This window comes from Dipodomys spectabilis, unplaced genomic scaffold, assembly GCF_019054845.1.
Source record: "Dipodomys spectabilis isolate Male_0828 unplaced genomic scaffold, ASM1905484v1 ptg000583l, whole genome shotgun sequence".
Taxonomy (NCBI): Eukaryota; Metazoa; Chordata; class Mammalia; order Rodentia; family Heteromyidae; genus Dipodomys; species Dipodomys spectabilis.
The window spans coordinates 1,484,060-1,497,380 of NW_024871260.1; the positions used below are offsets into that span (position 1 = coordinate 1,484,060).

General features: G+C 33.8%; 1 non-coding gene across 1 annotated transcript; it reads right to left on the reverse strand.

Annotated features, from left to right (window-relative positions):
- Positions 1-941: 941 nt before the first annotated feature.
- Positions 942-1,046, reverse strand: LOC122100540. The gene has a single exon (XR_006146195.1). It is a non-coding gene; the product is annotated as a U6 spliceosomal RNA (small nuclear RNA).
- Between the last annotated feature and the right edge of the window lie 12,275 nt (positions 1,047-13,321).

Consider the following 13,321-nt stretch of genomic DNA (forward strand, 5'->3'; position numbering starts at 1 on the left):
TCCCCAAATTAGAGAAATGTATATACAAGATATAGACTCACCAACTTCAAATACAGTGAAAACAGGGGTTATAGCATGGAGGAGGAACATAAAAAGAAACAAAAAAATTCAAATCATGTAGTATAAGTATGTTAGAAATAATAGCAAGATAGAAAAAAACCAGTTGTGTCCCTATCTTAGGGTTCATTTAGCTTAACATTAAGTTATCTGGTCAAATGCACATAGCTTTTGATATTTTCTGATAATCCTAGACATATATTAGTTATTGAAGATAAGGGAAACCATGGAACGTATGTTTCGTTGGACTTGGCTTACTTCACTTAATAAATTTTTTCCAGGGCTGGGAAGGTGGCTCAGGGGTAGAGCGCTTGCCTTGCATGCCTGAGGCGCTGGGTTCGATCCCTCAGCACCACATAAGCACAAAGAAAAAAGCCGGAAGTGGTGCTGTGGCTCAAGTGGTAGAGCGCTAGCCTTAAGCTGAAGAGCTGAGGGACAGCGCCCAGGCTCAGAATTCAGGCCCCACGACCGGACCAAAATAAATAAATAAATAAATAAATAAATTTTTTCCAAGTCTTTCCATTTCCTAACAAATTTGGAGATGCCATTTTTTCTGAGGGAGGCATATAATGCCAATTTATATATTTATCACGTTTTCTTGATCCATTCATTTACTGAGGGGCATCGAGGTTGGTTCTGTGTCTTAGCTATAGAAAATAATGCTGCAATAAACTTAGTTGTGCTGCTAGTTTTAGTATGGTCTTGTTTGTGATCATTTGAGTAAATGCCCAAAAGTGGGATTGCTGGGTCATAGGGGAGCTTTCTGTGGAGTCTTTTGAGGAAACTCCATACTGCTTTCCAAAGTGGTTAAAGAAGTTTACAGTCCCACCAAGAATGCAGTAGGGTTCCCTTGTGGCTACATCCCTTCCAGCATCTGTTGTTGTAAATATGTGGAATGCTTCATGAATTTGTGTGTCATCTTTGGGCAGGGCCCATGCTAATCTTCTCAGTATATGTCCAGTGTTAGTGTATAGGCTGAGGGATTGGGCAGAGAACACTTTTTATATAGAAAGTGTAATTTATTTTATTAAACTGGGGGGGGGGGGCGGATAGAGGATTGGATGGGGGCGGGGGGAATTGGGAAGGGATTGGAAGGGTAAACAAAGAAAGAGGCAACAATTCTTGATAAGAAATATACTCATTATCTTGCCCATGTAATTGTAACCCCTCTGTAAGGGATTTTCACACACACATACACACACAAACACACAAAGAATAATGTCAAGATTGACACGTCAAAAACAAAATAATTTCAGATGTTTGTTGTTCAAGAGATGTGTAGGAGGACAAATTCAATTATTCTATACAAGGTACCTGTCATAATGAGCACTTCAGCAAGTGTTAAGGTTTGTTAAAAGTTTTAATGTTTTAAATACATACAATTTTGGGAAATTGCTCATATATGCCAAAATTAGGATTGTTTGGCAGGTCATAAAACTTTTCTATAAAGTATTTTAGGTTTATGTTAGCAGACATATACTACTAAGTATGTTCATTTCATAGTTTATAGAAACTTTACTAATGAGAAGCAAATGCTTTATGTAAAGCAGCAGAGTGAAGAGTTAATACTTTTTTAACTACACAGTTTCTGTTAAAATTTTAGGGCTTCCTTACTTTATATGTTACCGAGGAACAAATGATGATATATGCCATATACAAATGATGAGATGAACCATAAATAGTAATCTTAGTGGCTAACTTTAAAGACTACTTGTAGGCTATAAAACTCTTGTTGAACATCATAATCTTAGCCAGTTTTAAATGTACAAGAATTGAGAAAATAGTAAAATCTAATAGATAGTATACTTCAAATTCTGGAAACACTGGTAATTGTATTGTTTTGTATTTTTTGTGTGTGTGTGCGGTCATGAGGCCTGAACTCTGGGCTTGGGCGCTGTCCCTCAGCTCTTCAGCTCAATGATAGTGCTCTACCACTTGAGACATAGTGCTACTTCTGGCTTTTTTCTTTTTGTTTATGTGGTGCTGAGGAATCAAACCCAGGGCCTCATGCAGGCAAAGCAAGCACTCTACCACTGAGTCACCTTCCCAGCCCAATGTTTTGTATTTTGTTAATCATTAATAATTAATTATTGGTTTACTTTATTTGTAGTATTGTTTTCCTCGTTGTAATATAATACAAATTTTTGTAATCATTATTAGGAGGTACTTTGAGAAGGTTACCTGGATGGCCATACCATTATTTACAGGTACATGTGTATTTACAAAGAGCAAAATTAAGCAAAAAAATGTTGATTTAAAATTTTATCAAGTACAGTCTGAATCAGGAATGTTGATAATTGTCCACACCTAAAATCTTAGCCCTAGGCTGAAGCAGAGTTATTGCAGATTTGAGGTCACAAAATTGTGAGACTCTGTTTTGTATTGTTTTATTTTTATTTTGTTGGTCATAGGGTTTGAACTCTGAGGCCTAGGCACTGTCCCTCAGCTCAAGGTTAGCGCTATCACTTGAGCCACAGCACCACTTCCATCTTTTTCTGCTTATGTGGTGCTGAGGAATCAAACCCAAGGCCTCATGCATGAAAAATAAGCACTCTACTACTGAGCCACCTTCCCAGCTCCTGAGAGACTGTTTTTAAAAATCATCTAAACATTTGCTTTCTGCTTCGGGTTATATAATGAAATATATGAATGCCATATATGAGGCTTGAACTCTAGGCTTGGGTGCTGTCCTTGAGCTCTTCAGCTCAAGGCGAGTGCTCTCCCACATGAGCCACAGTGCCACTTCCGGGTTACTAGTTGTTTGTTGGAGATAAGAGTCTCACGGACTTTCCTGCCCAGGCTGGCTTTGAACTGTGATCCTCAGATCTCAGCCTCTTGAGTAGCTAGGATGACAGGCGTGAGCCATTAACACCCGGCTTAATATTATTCTTTACCAGGGCATTCTCTTGCTACTTTGGTTGTTTAGAGTGTCTATAAGAGCAAGCATTCCGTAGGGAGCAGGGAAACACCATCTGACCTTTACTTACAGAGATTTCTAAGTGACTTGCTATGACTTGTACTGTGTTTTGCAAGTCGAATCATATCTCTTAAAACCCTTTAAGAGATAAGAAAAGTGGTGAAAGACCTCTTGGAGACAAATACATCTTCAACATAGTTTGTTAAAAGCATTCCATTTAAGGCATGTTCAATGACATGTGAAACTTTTGTTGGCTATAACTATGTTTCTTTCTCCATGTGTGGATGTATACATGGGTACATGTATATGTGTGTTTGTGTGTATAGTAACACACATGTGTACATATATAAAGGCATATACACATATATATGCATATACAAATAAATATACATATAAAATATATGTGCATATATATATTTATATCAGGTTTTCAATGACAATCTATAATTCCCAGCATATTGTCATTCTAACACAGTGTATATGATAACCTGCTCTGAGGATCTGTGCTATCTGATGTGTATCCTTTGTACTCACTTTCCCCATTACCTTGGTTTTCATCCATGTGACCCACTTCGGTCTACCTTCCATAGGATAACTTTGTTTTCATTACATGTAGTTACTTACTGATAATAAAATAAAAAGGTTGCTTGTAAACAAAATAGAAATTTTAGGTTACCGGTTAAAAGTATCTTATCCATCCCAATGATTCCTATGAGATAAAATTTGTAATAATAATAAAATTGAAAAGGAATTCCTAGTTCTGTTGTTTTACCATTTGGAATGACAGAGAATAATATCATGTCATTGTTATAACTCTTAAAGAATGGAAGGGTCACTGATGGTCCCTATCATGTTCCCAAAAAAACAGTGGAACCTGAAGGATACTAGTAGACCAGTGGAAATTCTAAGTAGCAGACATGGAGCCTGAAAGAAAAAGAGAGGATGAGAGAGAGAGAAAGAGAAAAATATTATAATACTGAAAGTGTATAACAGATAAATAAGAGCTGTATGGGAATATTCGTACTTCTATCCTTAGACTTTCCATATGCATTTGAAGATACTTGATGTACAATAACCCATCAACATAAAATATAAAAAGATTTTGATACAAAATAAAAATGACTCAAGAAATTATAAATGCAAAACAATCTTCAGAGAAGCAAACTCTGGGAGATATTTCATGACTTTGAAAAGTATAAAGTGGCTGAAGTTAATAAAAATTTAGAAGTATTACAATTCAAAAAATATAGAAAAAAAGAGCCAGGTGTTGATGGTTCATGCCCATAATCCTACCTACTCAGGAAGCTGATATCTGAGGATTGTGCTTCAAACCCAGCCTGGGCAGGAAAGTCCGTGAGACTCTTATCTCCAACAAACAACTAGAAACCCGGAAGTGGCACTGTGGCTCATGTGGGAGAGCACTCGCCTTGAGCTGAAGAGCACAGGGACAGTGCTCAAGCCCAGAGTTCCAGGCCCACGATCGCCAAAAAAAAAAAAAAAAAAAAGAAAGAAAAAAAGAAGAATAAAGTTATAAGGCTTTAAATGGAATCCTTCCTTGAGCTCTTTTCCAACAGCCATCATCAATTCCTAAGCAAAGAGTGAGTTCTCAGAAAACTGGATCTCAGGTCATACTTTAATAAACCCATGTGAAAAGTCCTATGTGAGAATTGCTGAGTGAGGTCTTGCTAAATTCCTGACCAAGAAAATAGGAAAATAAAGTAAGTATTTTTAATGTATTAACGTTTGAGAATAACTTGTAACCTGTAAATAAATGTGTAGAACCCAATTATACCCACTGACAAAAAATGATGTGTGTTTTATTTATGTTCTCTTGGACTTGGAGAGTGATTTTAGGTGTGTCTACACAAGTAGAATCAGCATAAATAAACCCAGCATTTCTTCATTTAACATAGAAGGAAAGGATACAGGTTGACCCATTGTAATATTGAGATGTACAGGATACTATCAGAGGGGGGGTGGAGGGAAGAGTTGGGGAGGTGTGAATGGAAGGGATGGTAGGGGAAAAACAAAGGAGGGAATAACTATGCTCAATAAGAAATATAATCATTACGTTACTTATGTAACAGTAACCACTCTGTACAGTATCTTTACAATAAAAACTTTTATTAAAAAGAAACAAGGAAAACTTCTGTACTTATAGGAAATTTCATTTGTCACACAATATCAGTAAGGTATTGGTTTTAGGGCCATAGGCATATCAAAACGTTGGATACTCAATATCTCTAAATGAACATAGTGTAATATTTACATTAGAATCTGCCCACAACCTATTGCAGTGTAATTCCTATGAAAACTTTTACTACCATCTATTTTTGTAATGAAAAATTAAAGGATATGCACTATCAACAGATACATTTTTTCTAGATAATTTTGTCTGCATTTTGTGGATGGAATTGCAAGAGTAATTTTGAAAAGCACAAATTTCATCACCAAGAGCTGTCTGCAAAATGCAACAATGATCTAACACAGCATCATTGAATAGTATGGAACTCCAAGAAGTACTTGAATGGAGATATTAGCGGAAAGTGGAACCACACAAGGACTTTTTAGATAGGCAGCTGCTAGATTTCTCATTGAGAGCTTTCATGACTCTTTGGGAATCACATGTCAGAACCTCACTGAAATGTAGATAGTTTTCCCTTACATTTCTATCATGCTTAGTTATTATCAATCAACATATAGCTAATCTTGAATAATCCTTTAATAAAATGTTGATGGAGTGTTTATATGCAGAAAACCTGGGGAGATATTCTATGCCCCAAAGGAGAGAAAACTAGGTAAGCATCCATTTAGAGGCTTCTGAATAATTCTGATTCTGACCACATCAATTATCTATCCATACCTGTGCCCTGTGCTCGAGTGAGAGGATTTTAAAAGAATTTAGTGATTTAAAAATTCAAATTTAAATGTGGAATGAAATTAGTTCCAATGCATTACATTAAGATATTTAGAAACAATTGAGAAACCTAAAGGTCTATAAGATTATTTGTATTGAAAGTGAAGGGATATTGGAATTTGGTTCTCTATATTTTAAGCAATTTGCAAAAAGGATTGGTAAAATAAAATTTACATTTGACTTTACACTTACTACTTTTTGTATATTGAAAGGAGCACAAGCTTCAACAGTATGTCAATGTTATCCTCTTATTTATCTCTAAAGTTTTTGCTTCTAGTCTTTTAATATTAAAATTTATAAAAAAATTATTCTTTAGCTAGTTGTGCAAAGGGGTTTCGCTTCATCATGTCAGTGTTCAATAGGGTGTATATGTGCATTTCAATGTACAATACATCTGGATCATTGTCAAACTTTCCATTTTTCTTTCTTCCCTTACACCAACCCAATCTCTCCCTTCAAGTTTCCAACTTATATTCCCACATATGTTCTTTAAGTGATATGATTATATTAGTCCTCCATTTTCCTCTCCATTCTTCTGCCCTACTCTCTTTAAACCCAGCTCTCCCTTTGAAGACTTGTTTCAACTTCATGGTATTTTGTTAAATATCTCTGTCTTTGGCATTTGGCTTTGGGCTTGCCACAGCCTCTCTTCCATGTTTGACCTACATAAATGTGTATATTTCTCCACATTTCTAGTCTTAATGGCTGAGGTAGGTCTTCTTTACTGTCAATCTTTGTATTTGTCTTTTGGCTTTGGGCTTGCCACGGCCTGTCTTCTATGTTTGACCTACATAAATGAGGATATTTCTCCATATTTTCAATAGCTGAATGGCTGAGATAGGTCACCTTTATTGTTCACCTCTGTCCTAAATTCAGAATTGGACCTTCAGGGCCATCCAATGGAGCTTTTTTCTTCTCTACACACTGAAGATGGAAGGAAAATAATTTCCATGCGCTCAACATTATGCTATCCTTCATGAATTTCCATTACTTATCACTTCAGCAGTCTAAATTTCAAGTAATGTTTTCTGCATCATATTCACACAGTTTAAGTGAATATCAAGGGTAATTTACCTAGCATTGGAAATTTAGGGACGATCTTCAATTTCTGATGATAGAAGCAGGAGTCAGTTTGAATTGTACAGAATCCACAATGTAGTCTTCTAAATTTTCAATAAATTCAGAGTTACTTTTTATTAATATTTAAAAAGTTTTAGTTTAGTATTTGAAATGCTGCTCAAATTATTTTTAAAACTTTCACATTAAGTTAGACTGAACTTTTCCCCTCATTTCCGGCCGTAGTTTATATTAAGTCTCTTTGGCTTTATTGTTTGAGAGGCCAAGGGAAGAAGGTAAACAGAAAGATGACCATTACTTAGATATCTCCTTCCTCTTCGGTTTCTGCTATTCTTGTTGAGAAGAAGACTGGAGCAGGGAACAAGGATGCTTGACTTCATACAAGGGAGCATTCCTGGCATCTTAATTATTGTTTCTCAAATCACTTAAACTGATTACTCTTGCCTTCTCTTTAACAGTAACCTAACTGTGGGTTCCTTGGTGCAAGAGGAAGAACACTAACAGGTTATTATCTGTAAACTTGTATTTTACATCTCAGCTTACTACTACCAAAAATATAAAGTCTTGGCCATATAAATGCAAAGGCACTGATTGTCCAACAATAGCTTATTCAGCTACTCAGCTCCCTCATCCTCTGGTATCCTCCCCTCCACTCTCCTCATTTACCTTTCACTTCTTGTTCCTTTGTGTTTCTCTCCTCCATATTCATCTCTATCTTCTCTCTTTTTCTCTTCCAGTAGCAAGTGATTTGGTTTATCAGACAACACATAAATAATTGTAAAAATATTTTTTCTCCTTTTTTTGTATGATTTATTCATAAGGAGTTCTAGCAGAGCACCTGTGGCTTACACCTAGATACTCAATAGGTTCAAATTTGACAATTGCAATTTGAAGCTATTCCAAGTAGATAAACCTAAGAGATTCTTTTCTCTACTTGTGATAAAAGTAAGAAGTGAAGGTGTGCTTCAAGTGGTCTAGAGCAAACATTGAGAATTAAAGCCTAGATAGAGCTCAAGGCCCGGAGTTTAAACCCCAGTACCGGCACAATATTTTTTTTAAAAAATGAGTCCTTTGTCTTTGAAAAGGGATATTTCTCCAAAAGTTCATACCCGGTACAATTTTCAAGGTCCAAGACTCTTTGAAAGGCTCTTTCACATCTTAAACTGATTTCTCTGCTTGTTTCACATGGAAAATAGGAGTCACAATTCACATTAAAAAGTATGTGCATTGCTGAACATTTCTTACCATTTTTAATGGAAAGAAAGCATGGGAGAAGAATTCACCTCACTTAGGTGAATTAGGTTTGACTCACTGACAGACTTTTACAAGTAAATGAGGGTTTGTTTACATGTAAAGAAGTCTATACAGATGGTTTTCTAGGAGAGAGAACAAGCTAGCTGCTGTCCAAGTTTGAACCACAGTAAGTTTATTCCTATGATATGGTAAAGAGAAGCTCATCTCATAGAAGTCTATGCAGACAGTAATTTCAAAAGGATTAAAAACCCATGTCTATGTTGTGAACAGCCACTTTTTTACAAAGAAAAACAGTTTCCTGAGCCATGGAAATATAAGTTAGAGCAAAATTAACTATTTTAAATATAGTTAATGTCTGAGTTACAGGTATAAAACAGTTCTCTAATTACAACTATACTATTAATTTTCATCATGTACCGAATAAGAATCTGCAAGATCGACCTTGTTAAATCTGTCATAAAGGACTGAGTTTATGCAATTGTCAGTTATTTTTAGGGTCCAATATCTTCTACAGTGGCTTCGGTAGCAAACCTCTCACACCATATGCAATGTTTAGAAAAATGGACTGTCTTGTTAGGCACATAAGGGACTTTTGTGCCACTTGGAATATTTATCATTTGTCTTCTTGTTATTATACCTGCCAATGTGAAGTCCTTTTGTGATAAGAATAATAGTTTCTGTACTTTTTGTTCCAATAACAAATCTCAGATATAAATATAGCCTGGCGCCGGTGGCTCACTCCTGTAATCCTATCTACTTAGGAGGCTGAGATCTGAGGATCAAGGTTCAATGCCAGCCCAGGTAGGAAATTCCATAAGATTCTTATCTCCAATAAACCACCAGAAAAGTGGAAGTGGTGTTATATCTAAGCGGTAGAGTATTCGCCTTGAGCTGAAGATCACAGCAACAGCACCCAAGCCCAAATTTTAAACCCCACAACTGACCTAAAAATATGATGAGATGAATTACATTTAAATATAAATAAATATTTATGATACACTTTTAAAATACATCTTAATATTTACTATATATTACATTCATCTATTTGCATATATAAGATCATATTATATCTATATGTTTATAAATATATTTTTAATTTATATCCAAAGTGTACATCTGAAGATTTTGGGGAAAACGTATTTTCTTACTACTTACCCATTATCCTTTCAATAATTTTTCCACTTATTACAATGCCTAGAGTACTAATACTTATGATTATAAAACAGAGTAGCTGTTTTATTCCTTATGATTAGAAACATCTACTTACTTGGTATGAAAACTACCGAAATGTGATCCTGAAATCACATTCCACAAACTGGACATATACATCAATTTAGCAACTTAAAGGTCTGAAACGTCTATTTGAATCCTGTATCTCACATATATTCGGTTCCTTAGAATGAGCTACATATACAAACATGCATGTATTTTCATGGGCACATACATCCCTATACTCCCAAGACACACTAAATGTAACACTGTAATAAAAAAATTATATAGTTACTGAAAAAGAGCCCCTTTGCAAATGTAGTTAAATTTTATTTTTTAAATATAATGCATTATTGAAATACTGATGAAAGATCAGCTGATCAAATACTAGAGAGCCCACCTAAAAAGTTTCTCAGTCCAAACATCATTATTTCCATCCTTCCTACTCCAACATTAAAAAAAACATAAATAGCTATAGAATTAACCTACATGTTCCTTAATCACTCATTGAATGAAGAAATTGTAATAGATAAACATATAACCACAATGATATATTATTTAGGCAGACATAATAATGAAATAATATCATCTTCAAGAAAATAGAAATAGAAGCCTTCATATTAAAGCAATAATCCCTATTATGAAAAACAAATAGTAGATTTCTCATATGAAAGCTCTAGACCCAGAAAATAAAATGAATGACCAAAGTGTAAAAGATGGAACTGATTACATTTGGAAAAAAGAGAGGAGATGAAGAGAAATATTGTGGAGTAAATATGTTCAAATACTTTATAAGTAATTATGATAACATAATAAAATATAAATATAAAAATAGGATAATGAAATTAATAAAAGGATTAAAATTTAGCAAGGTACATTATATGGACATATGTGTAAAACACAATCAAATATTTTTGAAATTTAATATTTGCTAATAAAAAGACAAAACTTCATTCCAGTTGTTATAGATTTATATGTTAATTTACATTTTTTGTTCAGTTATTTCCCTGATAAAGTAAAAGGAGAAACTAGTTTTGCTCATTTAGAAAGACAATTTTGTCCAATTAGCATTAAAGTATTCTAGTTAATTACTGTCAATGTGAAATTGTTCAATCAAATTAATTATTATATTAGATTATTACCAATGCACTCTTCAAAATATTATCCCCATAGGTATATAATTTTTGCTATGTATTTTATATCTTTTATCGTTTTATATCATTTTCTGAACGTAGTTTGGTATATACAACTAGGATATATTACACCTGACCTGGAAATCAATTATTCAGTTTTTATCAAAAATACCTATAGTGAAATAAAGAGGTAAATCCAAATTATGTATATTTGAAGACAATACTTGGTTAGTCCTATTCTCACATTCCCCATTCCCTTCTTGAGAATAATAAACATTGAGAACAATAAACATTCCTTTTTATAACCCACATTCAGTCTTCTACAAACAGTGTAATTTGGAGTAGTTTTAAATTATGTACGCTCATGTACACTACTCAGATTGTATTATTTGCATATTTTGTTCTTAGTAGGTCAGTAGTATTTAGTTCTCAATATGGATAGTATTGGACTTATTTATTGCATTTCTGAATTTTTTAAGTATTTTATGATTTTTCTGATTTGATACTCTAGCATTTTTTAAAAAAATATGTGCCGATCTTACTTCACATATAGTTACATTTGTTTTAAATAATTTGATCCATTCAAAGGATTTGCTCTATTAGGTTCATGCAGATGAATTTAATTACAATTTAACACAAGCTTATTTCTGAGACACAGTTACCCTAATAGCTCTACTCAAATTAAAATGTATTTGAGGCATTTGTAACATATATTTGTACTTTAAAACAAAACTAGGCACAACATGTTTTTGATCCTGGGGGAGTTCTACTTTGTTGGTTGTTTTTCCAGCTTTGGTGACTTCAACATATGTGTGCATTTTATTTCAACTGTTCTGGGTCTCTATTTTGTTATATATAACAGAAAATAGAAAAAGAATCAGTGATTTAGAACTTTTCAAAATAGAATTCTAAGAGAGACACTTGAAATTTTGTGACAACTGGGAATGGGCAGGTTATCAAAGTGGCGGGGTTAGCAGAATAACAGAGACATTGTTTGACATGATTTGAATTCTTCCTCCTCTTGCCTCACTCTTTCCAATAATATTACTTCAAAGTCTTTAATCGAAAGAAAATATTTTTTTTCCGTATGAACTCAGAATTTTCAGTTTAATTGGGACAAACTACACATACATATTTGATTTTAACTCTAAAATCTTTTTTTCCTTAGTATAAAACCATAGATTTGAATTTATAATGCTAAAATAGCACCTAGTAATTTATATGAAATGGTCCAAACTATTTTCACTTCACACTAAATGCAATAAAGAATGTAAAAAAGATAGTGTGTAATGTAGTATGTAATAGTTGACTTTGGGGAAAATCAATTACAGTGGATTTTTGTGAAATACTGAATAATAGTAAAATTATATTTGATTCCATAAAAAAATCACAGTTATATCTCAAAATACCTCATAGTTATAAACTAATGCTGAAAAAATAAGGTTGTTTATTGGAAAAAGCCAGAAGTTTCAATAAGCTTGCTTTTGAAAAATTGACTTGGATCTGGGCTTTGGTGGCTTATGCCTATAATCTTAGCTACTCAAGAGTCTGAGACCTGAGGATAGTGGTTCAAAGCCATCCTGGGCAGAAAAGTCTTTGAGACTCTTATCTCCAATAAACCACCTAAAAACCAGAAACAGCACTGTGGCTGAAGGGGTGCAGTGGTAGCCTTGAGCTGAAAAGCTGAGGGACAGTGCCCAGGCCCAAAGTTCAGGCCCCACGACCGACCAAAAAAAAATATTTTATGATATTTAATGAGTGGTTGTTTAGTGAAAAATGTCATTGGTGTTTATTATTTTGTGTTGGCATAAAATGAGCCTACTATTGTTTTAAATTAATTTAAAAAAACGATCTGAATCTATGACAGCATAAATTTGTGGGTAATGGTTAAAACAGGTTGTCTTTCTGAAAAAAATTTATATCACCCACGCAAAAAAAAGGAACAAACGAAAATATTGCCAGGAAACTTACTCTGTAAATCTTAATGGACTAATAGTCTGACAGTTTGTTTTAATTTTCAATAAAAAATTAAAATAATACTTGGTAATATTTTATTAACCCATTCAAATTTCTTCATCCTTGTCAGTTAAGATTCACTTTTAAAAGAAATGCAACAGGTGACATTGATTTTCCTTACTGTTCCAAAGAAATGTTCATTTCATCTGTATATTGTATACCACAATATACCCAGAAAGTATTTGTTAAAAAAACTTTTTTTCCCATTCTTTGTTTTGCTTCAGTCTGTATTTAAAGCAGCATATCACATATTACCCACCCTATTGCCTGTCTTCTCATTTGAGACATTACAATAAGTTTTCCTTCCCTGGTGTATCAGCCAGCAAAGTTTTACAAAACAGCATGCTTTCATTCATTGTGCTTTCCAAAATATATCTCATAAATGCCAACAACAAAGCTCAACCTGAAAAATCTGTGGATTTTTCCACTTATGGTGCAAATTAATCACTTTCCATACACCTTAGAACCAGCAGTTCACAAGCATTAATTGGTGTGTCACTTCCATGCTTTAGAACAGCAGCATTTGAAAATGGTGTACATGTTAATTTGTTTACCACATGTGGTTTTTCTTCAGCAAGGACTGTCTTCATGGAATATGGTAATAGATTTTTTTAAATTATGTACATTAATAGGGCTCTGAGTTATGGATATACAATATCAATTTAAGTGACTAAATATTTAAATTAAATTCCATAATATGTATTCCTTCAATTTTCTAGCTAAAGTGTTCTACAACTAGGT